At 41.6% G+C, this 18,949-nt stretch overlaps 1 long non-coding RNA gene across 1 annotated transcript; it reads right to left on the minus strand.

Annotated features, from left to right (window-relative positions):
* Window positions 1-7,503: 7,503 nt before the first annotated feature.
* LOC146371129 (uncharacterized) lies at window positions 7,504-9,321 on the minus strand. Its single transcript, XR_014797239.1, has 4 exons — window positions 9,182-9,321; window positions 8,836-8,889; window positions 8,478-8,735; window positions 7,504-8,374 (listed from the first exon to the last, which is right to left on the minus strand). It is a non-coding gene; the product is annotated as an uncharacterized LOC146371129 (long non-coding RNA).
* Between the last annotated feature and the right edge of the window lie 9,628 nt (window positions 9,322-18,949).

An 18,949-nucleotide genomic window follows, 5' to 3' on the forward strand; every position in this document is an offset into this window, starting at 1 on the left:
GTGGTGTATTGTGCTTTTTTGTAAAATAAAAACATGAGAGACAATTAACTTAAAAAAAAAACACAACAATAACGTTTTATTTTTGTTTTTTGATTACATCAGAAATTTAACCATGTGGGTGATAAGGCTATTTTCTTCTTTTTTTTCTTAACAATAACATCTTCTTCGGATGATCTGTGGTATTCTCCTGTTTCTCTTGAATCTTTTAATGCTGCTATTTCCCGTCTGGCCAATAAGTTTCCAATAGTGGATAGGGGTATTTTTAGATCCGCCAAAATTCGTGCAAGTGAACTCCGAGAGCTTGCTAAAAATTTCATCAAGTCGAGCATATGACTTCCAGGTATAGGGTTTTGTCTATGCATCAATTCGCCGTCCTCAGTCCATCCGCTGTGACCTTTTGATGCCAATATGACGGGCGATCGTGGCTCAAGAGTTGGGAGTTCGCCTTGTAATCGGAAGGTTGCCGGTGTCCGGCAGCCTCGCCTCTGTCAGTGCGCCCCAGGGTGGCTGTGGCTACAATGTAGCTTGCCATCACCAGTGTGTGAATGTGTGTGTGAATGGGTGAATGACTGGATATGTAAAGCGCTTTGGGGTCCTTAGGGACTAGTAAAAGCGCTATATAAATACAGGCCATTTACCATTTAATATTCTACGCATGAGATATTCAGTGTTTCTCTTTGAGCGTGGATTTATGTTGGTTAAAACATCATGTAAAACCTTATTCACACTTCCCATCTGCTCCCCCTCCTCGCTTTCTTCCTGCTGGTAGTCATCTGATCTCTCACTATGCCCCCCTTGACGCTCCGCAGGGAGCCTTAGTGTTATTTGTTTGCTTTCATCTAATTTCTGTCTCTCAAGTACGAGGTACTTTTGTAAAAGCATGTTATACCCGGTCCGGATGGGCCTGGGCCCCCTTGCCCTGGTGGGTTCCAGAGCGTGGGGGTGCCTACTGGGGTCAGCGGGGGAGCTGGCCCCAGGGAGGGGCCGCTTGCCCCTCCCTTTCTTCCCTCCCCATCCTCAGCTGCCTCCCTATTCCCGCTCTACCACACCCACCCACACACGCAGGGCTTGGGGTGCAGGTATGTCACCAGGGTGCAGGGGAGGCACTCCCCCTCTGTCCCCTTCTGGCCGCCTGTGCCTCAATTTTATTCTGCATTTAGACACTAAGGGTTTTCGGGAGGAGCCGTGCTGCTCTCTGAGAGGAAGCTAGTACCATGCTCTCCTGAGTTTTAAATGCACTTTAGAACAGCACACAGCAACACTACATATGAGCGGGCGTAGGGAGGTTTGAGGTCTTCACTCACCCCGGTTCTGTTAGCCGTCAGGGCTGGGGGGCTGGGAGGAGGTGCTGGCCGTCAGACTGGGGTCTGGGATGCGGGGCCTCCCTGCTACTGCAGATAAGGAGGTGGTCCGCTTGCCTCCACCCCAGAGAGAAGGGTTACATCTCCTGGGTCTAGGTGCGGCTTGCCCCTCTGGGGGCGGGGGTACCTGGACCTGGGATATAGAGTATGTTTGGGGAGTGCGACTGTCTGTGCAGTGTCTATTTGTGTCTGTCTACACGTTGGGTGAGTGCCGAGTATTTGGTTGTGCATATGGGGGTGGGAATGCACGTCTGTGTCCGCGTGTGCCTGTTTGTCTGTGTCTATATGTCAGGTTGGGTCTTAGACTCAACCTCTCTGGGTACATCTCAGGCCCTCTAAAGTACGGAGGCCTATCTCCCCTCACCACACTCCCTGCCGGTGGCTGATGCCCTCAGACGTTGGTGTGTTGGTGGTCCTTGTCGTCTGGGGCTGGGCGCTCATGCATGTACCGGCTCACTCCTGGTGGCCGATTGGCGGGGCCGGGCGCCTGTGGCCCGGCTGGGCTCCTTCCGGGGGGTGGGATGCCCTCAGGCCTCTGGCCTCTGGGCCTGAAGCTCGGTCTTCTCTGGCACAGCTGGCTGCCGGCAGAGCCCACGGGCACGCCACTGCAACCCCCTCTGGCCTCTGCTCCGTAGCTGCAGGGTGACCTCTACTTTGGGGCTCTACTCAGCTCTTCCCAGGAGGGTGGCACGGTTCCCCCCCTTTGGTGGTCCTCCTCGGGTCCTTGTACTCTGGGGCCTCTGGATATCTGGGGCCTGGATCTCCTCCATACCTGCTTCATACCCTGGTGGACGGGGCTATGGCTCCCCACACTCCCTAGCAGATCGTTACATGGAGAAACCTTTGGAATACAAGCATGCTGATCCACACAGGTATGCACACAGGTGTACACACGGGTGTTCACAGACGCAGACTACACCTTTCTTGGCTGCTGCCTCAAAGCACATTGTGCGCTGTCTATCTTGCGTGCTGCACAATATCGTTTATTATTTAGTATCTACTGTTATCTACTGCTAGCTAGTTTATTGTGATGGTGCTGTTTTTTATTATGTTGCTCTTTGTTGTTTGCTTTCTCTTCTGTTTTTTTTCTCCATACAGGTGATCCAGGTGTTTTGTTTGTTTGTTTGTTTGTTTTTTCCTTTCTTCCCCCCCTTCTCACCGTCTCTTCTCCCCTTTGGTTTTCTTTCTCTCCCTCTCTTTCTTTCATTCTTTCTCCCTGTCCTATCCCCCAGTCATGTCTGTCCCGTTTGTAGCAACCGAAAATAAAATAAATTCATAATTATAATAAAGGTCAATCAAATGGACCAATATGGCAAGGCCATGATGATCCACTTGGTAAAATAAATCCGCTTGGCATCTTTCTTGGCCTTAAGACAACAATTCTGATGGCTAAAGATCCAAACGGGACACAAAAAAAAAAAGAAAAAAAAAAAGCATGTTATACTTTTTTATTTTCTCATCGGCGGTTAGACCCTGAGTCTCCAATGCACGTCTCATTTGACTGTCCAGGTCATCCTCGGCTTTGTCTCTGATGCTTGGTCGAGAAGCATTTGCAAGCGTTTGATCTGCTCGGGGGAGATCAGATACATTTTCTGCATTTTTATTTGCGAATGGCGCCTATAGCTAAATCAGCTACGATAGGTAACACTGTTGTGAGCAGTGGTAAAAGGAAACCACCTTTTTGAGTCATTAGCTTCTTTTTCTTCCTGACTCCCTCACATCTGTTTGCCATCTGTCTGATTTTCTCTCTATGTTGTTTCAACTTCTTATGCTGGCATTGTGTGATTGGAATATTTCCTTTTAAAAGATTCATACAAATCTCGCAAATAGCCTAAATAAAATCGAGTGAACATTCTTCTAAAATAACCTAATGAATTTTAGGGAAGCTTGTGGTTAGTGTTTTCAGCAAAGCAAAGTTTCTTCTCAATCTTACAGACATTGTTTCTCTTATTTTTTCCGGGGTAAGAAAACACACAACTGTTCTGAGGGTAGTCTGAGTTGCTCTCAACAGGTGGGGGTTAAATCTATCAATAAATATCCGTGTGGCTCTCTCGTGGCTTCTTCAAAACTCTCCAAGAAGAATTGCAGACGTCCTGGGCATATTTGTCTAGCTAGTGTATTAACTTGTAATTTATCACGAGGGTTTTTAAATAACACCATATAAGTACTGTTCAGACTGATCGTCCTGCTGTGTTTACCTTGTAGAAACACATTTTGGCTCAACATCATCACACTCATATTTTTATGGTGTCTGTATTGAGTGAAAATCCGGATCACTTCTGGATGATTAGCTGCTTGAAAAATAACATCATCCAGTACAATGAGATGACTTTGGTGTGAGGGAAACAAGCTCTCATCTTCAAAAGATTCAGGGAGACCTTCAATGAATTTAATGCTTTTATTTTTCTCTTGAAGCTCAGAATACAAAGGGTGAAATGATGTATAAATCCACACAACATTGTCAACAAGCTTGTTCAAAACATGTACACAGTTTTCCAATACAGATTTCACAAAAAAAGTCTTTACTGAGCCACTAGGCCCGACAACCATACAGGAAAATGGGACTTGAAGTCTGTGATCAAACTCGATTGAAGCAGGCTGAAACATTTTTAAAACAAAACAAAATAAAATAAAACAAAACAAAACAAAAATATATATAAATTAATCAATAACCAAAGGGTAAAGTCAGACCTCCTGGCAGCAATCTACGCTTGTCATAAACAACACAGACTTTTTTTGGGGAATGATAAATTTTGCAGTGAAAAGGCTGCTTTATTACGAATGATGCCGTGCTGAAGGGCCTCAAGTGTAGACCCTCCTTCACAGTTATCAATGTAATTGTCAACAAGGTTCTTTACAGATTCAAAGTTGACCTTCTCACAGACATCATGTGTTTGTGTGATCCCTTTTGCTTTCAAAACAACTTTACCTTTTTTGGTCATGTAGCCATAACTTTTAGGTCCAGCTGCAACAAACTCTGTAATGAAATCTTCCTGGTCTAACTCATTTGTTAGATCGCCTAAATATCTACCTAATTGTAGTTCAGATTGATTTTGTTGGTGACATAAACAACACTGTCAGTATCATAGTAAATTTGCTCTTTCCTGCAACTGATCCAAGTAACTGTAGAGTTTCATACGCCCATATGAAATAGTGAAGGCCGCAATGAAGATGTTATCTGTGGAGTTTGGGAGTGGAGTACAGAGGTCACCATAACAGCATTGAATAAGAGCCACATCATCACTGACAAAAGAGAAATAGCTCACTTTGTATTTTGGAGAAAACATGAGGTTAAAGAATTCCTTGGGGTCACTCACCAGTTTGCTCTGTGTGAGATTATTTCTCTGACCCAAATTTTCCCCAAAAGGAGTTTAAACAGAGTTTGGCCAGTTGTCTTTTAGCAGGGTTTAATTTTATGTTTTCAGGGTCTAAAGTGATGCCTTGTTTAGCCTGGTAGTCTTTAATGTAAAGCTGTTTAGCCTCTTCACTTACAACATCTGATGGGTAGCCTGAAGCTTCTTGTTTTTTGCGCAGGATATAATGTACATAGTCTGTGAATATTGTGTTACTCTGTTTCTCAAAGTGCCATACCTCGATGATTTGACTTATTTGATAGACCTTTTCTAAGGCCAGGTTAAATTCAGGAGTGGTCCAGACACCTGTGAGAGCTCTCTCCTCGTTGCTATGGTTACACGCCCCCTCTTGGTTGTTCATTTCAGCACAAGTGCAACAGAGAGTAAAGAAAAGCTTGCCTGACTTTGTTTTATAGGGTAAAACGGGAAAATAGAGTGCTCTGGGTGGGTAAACAACCGCTTTGATAAACCCAAAGTAGTTTTTAGGGTCCTGAAAATTTTGAAAAATTATTTGAGGATGACCTAAGGGGTAACAACAGGTGCTATTTACAAACGGATACAACGAGGTAACATCCACGTAACTGATTTTCTCACCAGGCGCTACACTACAACGCAGCTGTGCTGGGCTTGTACGGCCTCTGAAGAGGGCATGGCGAGGGTTCAAAGGCCCTGGTGGATCGTAACGTTTGAGAAAGCTGATTACACTCTCATCAGTACATTTTAACTCGGTCCACTCATGCTCCCAGATTATAACAAGACACACATTATGCTCTGCTCTCAATCTAGCGAGCCTGTCTTGAGTGGCCATGTTAATGTCTGAAAAAGAAGCACCTAACAGAGGGTTAACATTGGCCTGATTTGAAAAACACGTAATACAACCATGGAAGTAGCAGCGCAAAAATTCCCACACGTATTTTTTACCGCTAATCTCGGCATAGCCATCTACATAATAACTACCGAGCTGTTTTTCCCCTTGATTGAGTGCGTGTCTGATAAAAACACCTTGTTTGTAAGAGAGATATTCGAGCCATTGAATTGAGGATGAGGAAAATTATTTGACCTGATTACGGTAATTTAGCGGGCACGGTATTGCTAAAGAATTGGCTGGAATGAAGTTTGTTAAATAAGTTTTTAGGCACGCGCTAGCAAGGGTGTTGCGGCTGAAAGGATCTACTCCTGTCTCTTCAATAAATCCGTTTCTGAACAATGTGCAACCCCGAGCTAGAATTTCAACATTGTTTTCACAATATAAAAGGGCCTCTTTCATGAAATTGAAGGTGCCGGAGCTGACCGAATCATACCATTTGTAAAATTCTTTCCTGCCCTGTGTTGTCATACGCTCGAGACTATAGGCAGAGGGGGGAGGATAAGGGCCTACATAAGTGATGTTTTGTCTGCAGCTGAAAGAATGGGGGGAAAAGCCCTTAATGCTGTCTGAAAAACCCATTGCTTTCGGTATAGCTGACAGCGTCATAGGCATAAAGCACGAGGAGTCGGTGTAGCGCTGGTTAAAATCTGGGTCTGTAAAGCTGATCACTTTCGAGCCTTGCATGATTAAGTTTGGTTTTAAACCTTGCTTAACCATAACGCGAAGAATAATGTAAGCATCAAAGCCCTTAGCATTATGAGCGATAAAGATAGAGCCTTTAAACAGAGGTCGTCTGAAATGTGCGAGAAACTTTTCAGCACAATCCTCGCCCTGCGCCAGAAAAGGACTGTGTTCACCGTGATCATTTACAAACGTTTCAAAATCATAGAAAATCAACTTGTTGTTATGTTTTGTCTCGCATTCTAAAACCTGCATGTATCACTCATGTGTTTGCTGATCACTAGAGTTTTCCTGCCGACAGACTGGGCATTTGCTCTTTTGACATTTGTGAGGTTTTCCGTTTGCTGCTAAACAATAAAGCCGCAAACACTTGACACATTTTTTATAGAGCTGACAGTTGCTGGTGAGTCTTTCACGCCTCTCTACGAGCTTTTTATGGTTCTGGAAACAGAGCGGAGACCTACAGGTGCGATTACATCTGGGCATAATACAGGAGACAGGATGTTGCCACTACACGTGGATTGCATGCAGACAGAGCAATGACCCTGACAGTAATGGGATAGAATATGGTTATAACCACTGTAACAGTATTTACATACGTAGTCTGTGCCCATGAATCCTTTTAGATTTTTAATCGCGTAGTAATGATTGTCAAGTAAAAATAAACACGGGGTTTTTTCTGTATTTGGTGTACTAGTTTGAAATTTACAAAGGCTGCGATCATACTCGCAGCCTTTGTAAAATACTATAATTTTACATGAGAGTAACCTTTCAAATGTAATTATATAATTAAAGCTGACAGGGGTTTGATCATTTAGACCAGCTTTTTGTTGAATTTCTCTAGCTAAGGTTTCTGACTCGAGATCGTTGAAGATGCCTCTTACCGCTACCAGAAGGGGGTCTAACGATCTGAGCTACGAGCTCAAGCGAGCCGTCGCACATTACTGACCAATTTGATTGTACGGCTCTCAAGAATAAATTTTCAAATTCACTCAAATCGGAATTGTCCCGTAAAATGAAATGACTTTGTAGCTGTTGCCCTATCAGCTCTAACTGTACAACATCGCCTGTACATGCATGGGAGAACACCCTGTTTGATATTTCACGGGCACTCCCCATTACGCCTTGATAATAATGTGCATAATCGGGTATATCGTTTGGAGGCGGGAAATTCTAAATTTCTCTAATTTGAACGTTATTAAATTTATTTCTAAAAACTATAGAGGGTTGTGGTGAATTGTCGGCGCAACTCTGGTCTGGATTACCGCCTTGTTGAAAGGAATGATCGCGATCATTGTTTGCGGGGTTGTGGTTAAGTGGCTTGTTAGCAGACACATTGTTTGGGGAAAAGCCGGATGATTGTTGGTGAATAGACTCATTGAAACGGCTTAACAACTACAGGGGTGGGCTGTGGTTGAGTGGCTCGTTAGCAGACACAATGTTTGGGGAAAAGCTGAGCAATTGTTGGCTATGAGAGTCATTGAAACGATTTTCATTTAACCTATTTATCTGGCTCAATAAGTCTAAAGGTATTTGAACCTCACCCTGTGTTTCTGCCAAGGCTGCTAAAGCCTGATTAAGCGCTAGAAACGGGTCTGGTGAGGAAATGTTATGTGCCAGACTCAGCTGAGAATGAGCCGCGTCTGACTCTGTTTGGATCTCACCATGCTCCACACCCAAACTTTGAGAGCTATTTTGCGAAACACTTTCACTAGACGCTAATCGGGCTAGAGCTAAATTAAGCATTTCTAAACGGTCATTATTATTATTAATGATCACATCAGGTTGCTCACCGCTTTGTGGAGGTGTATTCTGTGAATGAACAGTATCTTTAACCTAGCTAACGCTATTTCTAAAGCAAGAAATGGGTCTGTAATATCATGTTCCTGGTTATCCATTTTTATTGAGTGACAAGAATATGTAAAAGCACAGTTGTTTGAAAAGCAAAGAAAAAACAGCTTTTTATATGATGAGCGGAATTAATTCAACCACGAGACATACTGCTCGAAGAGCGATAGAAACGAGCTGGTCTCCTCTGCGCTTTGTCCTTGTGCTCCTTTTCCTTCTGGTCCTACTGCTCGTACTGTTGCTCCTGAGACGCTTAAGTACACCTAACAATTTAAGAGTAAAAAAAAAACAAAACAGTGAGTTATGCTAGATACAAAAGGATAGTTTTATAAAATGAGAAAAAAGTGAGAACATAGAGAGACTGACCGTGTTTGGCTCGCAAAAGCAGGCGCCGTGAATTTCGTCTGCCTGAGGGGGGAGAAGAAGCGTTGGTCGGGATGGTGCTCCAGGAGCCAGGAGCGCAAGGACTGACCGCGGAGAGCAAATCTTGCCTCTCCCGGGCGGACAGACGAATATTTTTCCCCGAGGGTCACGGGAGAGAAGAAGCACCGGTGGGGATGGAGCTGTGGTCGGAAGAAGGACTCGGAGCCCTCGGGAACAGATAGTTATCCAGATCCGAGATGTCTAAAAAAAAAAAAAAGTTTGATAAATGAAAGACGGTTAATGTTATTTTTTCTTGTACAATTAGCTGTTAAGAGGGAGAACAAGAATGAAACAAACCTACCGATTTGATCGAGAGAATCAGCGGGACTAGAGGTGAGCACACTTATTTCAGAGTCTAAAAAGAAATAACAACGAGTATTAAAAACAGGCAAAAAACAGTAAAACTATAAGCATAATATGAACAAGAGTAAGAAATGGGGTACCTGATGAGGACATGATACCTGGTGCAGTATAGCGTACTAAAGTACTTTTACCCACGAGTGTTAAAGTAGAGTTTATATAGATTTTTAAAGTGTATTCCATGTGTTACAAAGCTTATTTGCATGGTTTTTTGAAGATGAAAAGGTTTGACAGAATGGTTAAAAGGAAAGTGCAAAATGTAGTTAGAGAGGAAGATTAACACTTACCGATTGATATGCACATAAGGAAAGAGGCGCCAGTTGTTGTTGAAGCGGTCCGGAGACAGGGGTCTTATGCGAATTCACAAGCCGTCTGAGCAACGCCAGCTGTTGATCTGGCTGAAGTCAGGCATCTTCTGGGAGCGCTGTGCCAGTCTTAACCTCAGCGGGAGATCATAAAAATCAGACCTGTATCCGATTGGCTAACCGGGGTGCGAGGGGAGCAGCCCCTTTGTTATGTGATTGGCAGCGGGGCGAAGACAGGCATGCCTCGGAGGCGGAGTTGGTCTCCGGCGAATATTTCAAACGAAGAGCCCGAATCATTAAGGATCAAATACAGCGAGAGTAACAAGGGTAAAATTGTGCACTGGCTACGGCTCAGTGCGAGTAAGAGCGAGAGAAAACTTAGGCTGTGCGCTGAATTTGAGACGGAGCTAGTAAGTGGGCTGGTTTGAAGAAAAAAGACTAAGAATTTTTTCAGGAGTTTTTGCCCTGTTATCGAATATAAGTTTTGGGAATAGAGGGGTCCCTATCAAGTAATTCTAGGGGGGATTTGTTGTGCGTTTTTGGAGAAAGACGGAGGGTTTTTTTCAGGAGGTCTCCCTGCTTGTTTGCCTAGGGGTTTTTGCAGGAAGCCGCGGGCGTTGAATTTGCGAAAAAAGACTAAGTATTTTCACACACACACACAGACGAGCACGGGCCCAGACACAGGCGCGCGCACGAGCTCGCACAGGCGCGGGGGGTGTGCGCGCGCGCACACACGCACTGACCCACCACCAGATGGCGTTTTTTAAGCATAAAAAGTGAAAACTTTTTAATGGCTTAAAAATAAAGAATGCTATTTGATATAAAAAAAACTTTATTTTTTAATAATCAAATAATTTATTTTTGGGGGGAAAATTAATGAGCTATGAAACCAGCATATTTTAATGAATATCATAATTTTATGGCTACCATATGTTTTATTACTTCCTTTATTGCTTAATATCACTCTCTTATATATATAGAGAGAGAGAAGTTGTCTTCCAGGGGCCAGAGCAGGCGACATTGAAGGAAATTTAAAACTGCTGGCTAAGGGTAAACGTAAATTCAGTAAAATCATAATTCACGTCGGCAGTAATGACACCCGGTTACGCCAATCGGAGGTCACTAAAATCAATATTGAATCGATGTGCAACTTTGCTAAAACAATGTCGGACTCTGTAGTTTTCTCTGGTCCCCTCCCCAATCAGACCAGGAGTGACATGTTTAGCCGCATGTTCTCCTTAAATTGCTGGCTGTCTGAGTGGTGTCCCAGAAACGATGTGGGCTTCATAGATAATTGGCAAACCTTCTGGAGGAAACCTGGTCTTGTTAGGAGAGACGGCATCCATCCCACTTCGGATGGAGCAGCTCTCATTTCTAGAAATATGGACAAATTTATTAAACCCCCCAAAATATGACTATCCAGAGTTGGGACCAGGAAGTAGAGTTGCAGTCTTACACGCCTCTCTGCAGCTTCTCTCCTCCTGCTACCCCCCCCCAAAAACCCATCTCCATAGAGACTGTGTCAGCTTCCAAAAAGACAAAAAACAAACTAAAAACCAGCAACAAACAACTTAAACATAAACAATTACAAAGAAAGAACAATACAGTATCCACATCTGAACCAAAGAGTAAAACAGTGAAATGTGGATTATTAAATATTAGGTCTCTCTCCTCCAAGTCTCTGTTAGTACATGACTTAATAATTGATCAACAAATTGATTTACTCTGCCTTACAGAAACCTGGTTGCAGCAGGATGATTATGTTAGTTTAAATGAATCAACACCCCCGAGTCATTCTAACTACCAGAAACCTCGAAGCACAGGCCGAGGGGGCGGTGTGGCAGCAATTTTTCACACCAGCCTATTAATTAATGAAAGACCAAGACAGACTTTTAATTCATTTGAAAGCCTGATGCTTAACATTGTCCACCCCAGCTGTGAAACTCAGAAACCAGTCTTACTTGTTATCATCTATCGTCCACCTGGGCCTTACACAGAGTTTCTGTCTGATTTCTCAGACTTTATATCTAATTTAGTTCTGAGCTCAAATAAAATAATTATTGTGGGTGATTTTAACATCCATGTAGATGCTAAAAATGACAGCCTCAACATGGCATTTAGTCTGTTATTAGACTCAATTGGCTTCTCTCAAAATGTAAAAGAACCCACCCACCACTTTAATCACACTCTAGATCTTGTTTTAACATATGGCATAGAAACTGAACATTTAACAGTGTTTCCTGAAAACCCTCTCCTGTCTGATCATTTCCTGATAACATTTACATTTACAATAATTGATTACACAGCGGTGGAGAGTAGATTTTATCAAAGTAGATGTCTTTCTGAAAGCGCTGTAACTAAGTTTAAGAATATAATCCACCCACTGTTATCATCTTCAATGCCCTGTACCAACACAGAGCAGAGCAGCTATCTGAACGCTACCCCAACAGAGGTCGATTATCTTGTTAATAATTTCACCTCCTCACTACGTACGACTCTGGATACTGTAGCTCCAGTGAAAACTAAGGTCTCTAATCAGAAGTACCTGACTCCGTGGTATAATTCTCAAACAAGTACCCTAAAGCAGATGACTCGTAATCTGGAGAGGAAATGGCGTGTCACAAATTTAGAGGATCATCATTTAGCCTGGAGAAATAGTTTGCTGCTTTATAAGAAAGCCCTCCGCAAAGCCAGAACATCTTACTATTCATCACTGATTGAAGAAAATAAGAACAACCCCAGGTTTCTCTTCAGCACTGTAGCCAGGCTGACAAACAGTCAGAGCTCTGTTGAGCCAACCATCCCTTTAACGTTAACTAGTAATGACTTCATGAACTTCTTCACAAATAAAATTTTTATCATTAGAGAAAAAATTACCAGTAATCATCCCACAGATGTAATATTATCTACAGCTACTCTTAGTACCATTGATGTTAAGTTAGACTCTTTTTCTCCAATTGATCTTTCTGAGTTAACTTCAATAATTACTTCCTCCAAACCATCAACGTGTCTTTTAGACCCCATTCCTACAAAACTGCTCAAAGAAGTCCTGCCATTAATTAATTCTTCGATCTTAAATATGATCAACCTATCTCTAATAATCGGCTATGTACCACAGGCCTTCAAGCTGGCTGTAGTTAAACCTTTACTCAAAAAGCCATCTCTAGACCCAGCAGTCTTAGCTAATTATAGGCCAATCTCCAACCTTCCTTTCATATCAAAAATCCTTGAAAGAGTAGTTGTCAAACAGCTAACAGATCATCTGCAGAGGAATGGTTTATTTGAAGAGTTTCAGTCAGGTTTCAGAGCTCATCACAGCACAGAAACAGCTTTAGTGAAGGTTACAAATGATCTTCTTATGGCCTCTGACAGTGGACTCATCTCTGTGCTTGTCCTGCTAGACCTCAGTGCAGCGTTCGATACTGTTGACCATAATATCCTATTAGAGCGATTAGAACATGCTGTAGGTATTACAGGTACTGCACTGCAGTGGTTTGTATCATATCTATCTAATAGACTCCAATTTGTGCATGTAAATGGAGAGTCCTCTTCACACACTGAGGTTAATTATGGAGTTCCACAGGGTTCAGTGCTAGGACCAATTCTGTTTACATTATACATGCTTCCCTTAGGCAGCATCATTAGAAGACATAGCATACATTTTCACTGCTATGCAGATGACACCCAGCTCTATCTGTCCATGAAGCCAGATAACACACACCAATTAGTTAAACTGCAGGAATGTCTTAAAGACATAAAGACCTGGATGGCCGCTAACTTTCTGCTTCTTAATTCAGATAAAACTGAGGTTATTGTACTCGGCCCTGAAAATCTTAGAAATATGGTATCTAACCAGATTCATACTCTGGATGGCATTACCTTGGCCTCCAGTAACGCTGTGAGGAACCTTGGAGTCATTTTTGACCAGGACATGTCCTTCAACGCACATATTAAACAAATATATAAGACTGCTTTCTTCCATTTGCGCAACATCTCTAAAATTAGAAATATCCTGTCTCAGAGTGACGCTGAAAAACTAGTTCATGCATTTATTACTTCCAGGCTGGACTACTGTAATTCATTATTATCAGGATGTCCAAAAAACTCACTGAAAAGCCTTCAGCTAATCCAAAATGCTGCAGCAAGAGTACTGACAGGGACTAGAAGGAGAGAGCAGATTTCTCCTGTTTTGGCTTCCCTTCACTGGCTTCCTGTTAAGTCCAGAATTGAATTCAAAATCCTGCTCCTCACATACAAGGTCTTAAATAATCAGGCCCCATCTTATCTTAATGACCTTGTAGTACCATATCACCCTATTAGAGCACTTCGCTCTCACTCTGCAGGCCTACTTGTTGTTCCTAGAGTATTTAAAAGTAGAATGGGAGGCAGAGCCTTCAGTTTTCAGGCCCCTCTTCTGTGGAACCAGCTTCCAGTTTGGATTCGGGAGACAGAAACTATCTCTACTTTTAAGATTAGGCTTAAAACTTTCCTTTTTGCTAAAGCATATAGTTAGGGCTGGACCAGGTGACCCTGAATCCTCCCTTAGTTATGCTGCAATAGACGTAGGCTGCCGGGGGATTCCCATGATGCATTGAGTTTTTCCTTTCCAGTCACCTTTCTCACTCACTATGTATTAATAGACCTCTCTGCATTGAATCATATCTGTTATTAACCTCTGTCTCTCTTCCACAGCATGTCTTTTATCCTGTCTTCCTTCTCTCACCCCAACCGGTCGCAGCAGATGGCCGCCCCTCCCTGAGCCTGGTTCTGCCGGAGGTTTCTTCCTGTTAAAAGGGAGTTTTTCCTTCCCACTGTCGCCAAAGTGCTTGCTCATAGGGGGTCATATGATTGTTGGGTTTCTCTCTGTATCTATGAAGCGCCTTGAGGCGACTTTTGTTGTGATTTGGCGCTATATAAATAAAATTGAATTGAATTGAATTGAATTGAATAGAAGTATAAATAGATATATATATATAGAGAGAAGTATAAATAGATATATATAGAGAGAGAAGTATAAATATATATATATATATATATAGAGAGAGAGAAGTATAAATAGATATAGAGAGAGAGCGAGAAGTATAAATAGATATATATAGAGAGAGAGAGCGAGAAGTATAAATAGATATAGAGAGAGAGCGAGAAGTATAAATAGATATATAGAGAGAGCGAGAAGTATAAATAGATATATATAGAGAGAGAAGTATAAATAGATATATATAGAGAGAGAAGTATAAATATATATGAGCAAGCATTTTGGCAACAGTGGGAAGGAAAAACTCCCTTTTAACAGGAAGAAACCTCCGGCAGAACCAGGCTCAGGGAGGGGCGGCCATGTGCTGTGACCGGTTGGGGTGAGAGAAGGACGACAGGACAGAAGGCATGCTGTGGAAGAGAGACAGCGATTATGTCACGGTTCGGGGTCATTTTGACCAAGCTTTTTCGGTTTCTTATATTTTGGTGTTTTTCTAGAATTTTCTAGATTATGTTGGCTACAGTGTAGCTTGTCATCACCAGTGTGTGAATGTGTGTGTGAATGGGTGGGTGACTGGATGTGTAAAACGCTTTGGGGTCCTTAGGGATTAGTAAAGCGCTATACAAATACAGGCCATTTACCATTTATTTATTTGAGTTGTGCTGGTTTGATTTTGTATTAAGGGTTATTCTTGGTTTTGTTCTCTTAACGTTATTTGTTGTTCTGGCCTCTGTCACTGTCTTCTCTCTTTTATGTGTTATATTCTTTCTGTCTATCTCTTGGTGTCAAGTTTGCGTTTTTGTGATTTGTGTCTCATTTCCTGTTTTATTTTGATAGTCCCAGTCCTATGTCAGTGTATTCAGTTTTACCTGCCCCTGTCTCGTTAGCCCTAATTTCTCCCAGCTGTCTCCCTCCTGTTTCCCATTCCCTGATTACTCCCCTGTGTATACAAGCCCTGTGTTTGCTTTTGCTCTGTTGCGTCGTACCCTCTACATGCTGTGTGTTTGCCTCCTGCTCAGTTTCGTTGTTCTCATTCAGTTCTTAGCACCTATGTTCAGAGTTTTGGTTTTGTTTGTTGGTGAGTTAAATTTATGAAGTATTATTTTCTATTAATAAAAGTTGTGGTTTGAGTTTAAGTCCCGTCTCTGAGAATCCTGCATTTTGGGTCCTTTTTCCTGCCTGCCTGCCTGCCTGCCAGCCTGCCACACAGCCCACCATGACAGATTATGTTGCATTATGTGAAAGACATCTCTGACATTTTTTTCTTATCAGGTCCGAAGAGCTCTGACAGGAAGTTTCACAAAGCTGTTATCCTTACGTTGGGGCTGCTGAGTGTTTTCCTGTTGGTTGGGCTCATTGGCCTTGGTCTTCACTGTGAGTTTTGTTCACATTTAGCTTTAATCAGTTTTTAATAATTTTTATATTCTGTATTCTGTGTTCACATGGGCGGTTTATGCCAAGCCTTCAGTGCTCGTTTAGTTCGCTCATCTATGAGAACACAGTTGTGTTAATTTATTTATGTAATTATCTATAACTTCATTACATCACTGTATATAAATATATTTATATATATATATATATATTTAAATATTAGGGGTGCAACGATACTCGTATCGATATTGAACCGTTCGATACAGTGCTTTCGGTACGCATATGTATCGAACAATACAAAATTTTTAATTTATTTTATCAACTTTTCTTCTGACGATGCGGTCTGTGTTGAGAGCTCAGTGGATCTGCGTTTGACTCAGGGGCGGAGTGTGGGGGTGGCTTACTGGGCTTAAGCCCGGGTTGTTTTGTCAGAAGCCCGGGGTCTTTTGGAGTGTAATTTTTTCATAGTTAGATGCCTGGCTGACAACTGTATAAAACAAAAAGTACACACAATATTCGAAGCACATAGTGCACACTGTGGGAATTTACGACTGTGCGTGAATCCCCCCTGATATTGGTATGATCCGAGCTCAGGCACTAAGCGACTGAGTAAGAGGGCAGGGCAGCTGCTGCCTGTGAGTGCGCGTTGGAGAAATGGAGCCAGCCATACTAAGGAGAGCTTAAGTTTGACCAGGTACCAAAGCAAATCATTCGTACCGTACAAATAATGTAAATATGACGGTGCATCACGAAAGATTGATATCAAATTGATCACTTGACCAATATTACGTTACTTGCTCTTCAAGTGAATCAACAAATGGCGAAATGAAAAGCCGAACAAATGCTATTTTTTTTAGAGAGTCTTAGCTTACGTGTGTTTATTTCATATTTTCAGTTCTTACCCTCCCCGACTAAATTGGTTTCAGTTATGTACTGAAATATAAGAATGGACATTAGAGGGTTCTTTCAAAGAAAAAACTCAGGTAAATGTTATTTTATATATTATGCTTTGTAAGTTGTTCAGTATATTTCTATGCAAAACGAGGGATTTCAGTACACAGCAGGATATTCACATTTGTAACCAGATATTTACATACACTTTAGGGAGAAAACATAAAACATTTTTACTGTACATCAATTTAGAGTAAACTTTTGTTTTAGATAAATATTGAAATATATTTTGAATTAGTTAAATGTCAGAATAAAGAGAGAGATCTGTCTATTTTTATCACTTTCATCAAATTTAGGAGTACATATACACTAAGTTTATTGTTAATTAATAAGAAACTCCAGGCGTTTCCATTCTGAGCTGAAGAAGCTTCTGATAGGTTAGTAGAGTCCATGTGAGTAAATTGGTGGCACAGCTGTGGATGCATATAAGGCAAAACACAGAGCCTGTTTCTTTGAAATGGGAAAATCAAGAGATATCAACCAAAACACCAGGAAAAGAATTGTGAAGCTCCATAAGTGTGGCTCAAGTTTGAATACAATTTGGTGCCATTTGCAATTAAGAAATACAGATAGTTTCTCTCTTTACTCTTAAAGTTAACAAATATGTTTTTTATATTTATCAATCTAAAAAAAAATAAACAGTCTGATTTGATGTTACAATTAAAGTGTTTGTTTTGATCTGAAGAGTGTGTAAATATCTGGTTTCAACTGTATATTTGATGATTGTCAGCACAAAGAGGGAGAGAGAGGAGAATGAGGACAGAACAGAGATGGAACAAGAGCAGGTGAGACGGACATGTTAGTCAAATGGTCGTTTACCAAAAGTATCACCGTATCATAGGTACTCATGTATCTCGTACCTAGTGTTTCTTTTTAGGTTTGTCATTTTTCAAATTCTATATTAAGTTATGCAGGCTTGTTTGCACAGCAAGGCTAAATAATTATATAAACTTTTCTCAATCTAAATAGTGTACTTTGGTAGAATTAAAAAATAAGTGTAGTGCAGGTCTATGATGATTTTTAGTGCTACTATCATCTAGTTCTGATTCTGGTTCTGTCTTGGTTAAATCCCAAGTAGTCCTGATTTTGAACTGTTGTCCTGTTTTAATTCTGGATCAGTTCTGGGTCTGGTTGAATTGAGGTTTAGTCCTCGTGTCTTGATACAGCCCTGACCTTGTTCTGCCTTGCTGCTTAATTAAAAAACTAGTTTAAGGTGTCCTGCACATGTGATATATATTTTTCCCTATATGAAGTCATTCTTTTTTGAACAAAACTCAAAACAGAGCCAATTAATCTTTCAGTCATTTCTACCCCCCCCCCCCCCCCCCCCCCCGCGCGCCCCCCAAAAAAAAAAAAAAAAATCCCACATGCATACTACCCTTTTGGGCTCCGCCTCTGGCTCGGATCATACCAATATCAGGGGGGGATTCACGCACAGTCGTAAATTCCCACAGTGTGCACTATGTGCTTCGAATATTGTGTGTACTTTTTGTTTTATACAGTTGTCAGCCAGGCATCTAACTATGAAAAAAAAATTACACTCCAAAAGACCCCGGGCTTCTGACAAAACAACCCGGGCTTAAGCCCAGTAAGCCACCCCCACGCTCCGCCCCTGTATCGTACCGATACGTAATATCAGATCGGTCCATCTCTACTTTGTACTGCTGCTTATCACATTGGACTGGGGCTCTGTGGGATGTGAACATTTTATACACATATTATAGACTAGCACATTAGAGTTAGAGCACTGTTGTCCCATTTGTTGACAACTTAATAACATATTTAAATTATATTTAGTGCAAAGTGTTTGTTTTTGGCAGTTATAAAACTTTTAACAGGACGATTTTAAGGACAAGTTCACATTTTTCTCATTCACATATCCAGAGAGAGAGAGAGAGAGAGAGGGAGAGAGAGAGAGAGAGAGGCAGAGAGAGACTGTGATTTCAAGAGATAGGGTCAAATCTTCACTCTGAGTAGAAAAGCATCAGTTCAGGCAAAGCTATGACAGTTCAGGGTCTGAGTTATAAAAAAAATGAAGTGGTTAAATTCCAAACATACAAACAGACTGTATATAAAAGATGGTTACATCATATAAGCGTGAAAAATTAAGCCAAGGTGGAAATGTTCTATACCTGTCTTTTTTCTAATAACCAGCAGAGGGCAACCAATGTAGGTGTCTGGAAAAGAATAAAAAGAATTTTACTTCACACTTGATTTATAACCTCAGTAAATATTTTTCTAATCACTTTGTGGTCTCTACTTTGGAAATTAATGTGCCATAAAAAACATGTTTATGAATAAGACTCTATACCATTCTAAAACTGCACCAGTCAAGCATACATAAACACATGCTGTGTCGTCATCCACATGGATTACCTTATTTTACTTGAGACAAACACAGCATGTGGTGAACACGCCCATGTCTCCCTTCAGGCCTCACAGAGCCATCACTA

Source organism: Perissodus microlepis, chromosome 16, assembly GCF_051167445.1.
Source record: "Perissodus microlepis isolate ML-2025 ecotype Zambia chromosome 16, ASM5116744v1, whole genome shotgun sequence".
Lineage (NCBI taxonomy): Eukaryota > Metazoa > Chordata > Actinopteri > Cichliformes > Cichlidae > Perissodus > Perissodus microlepis.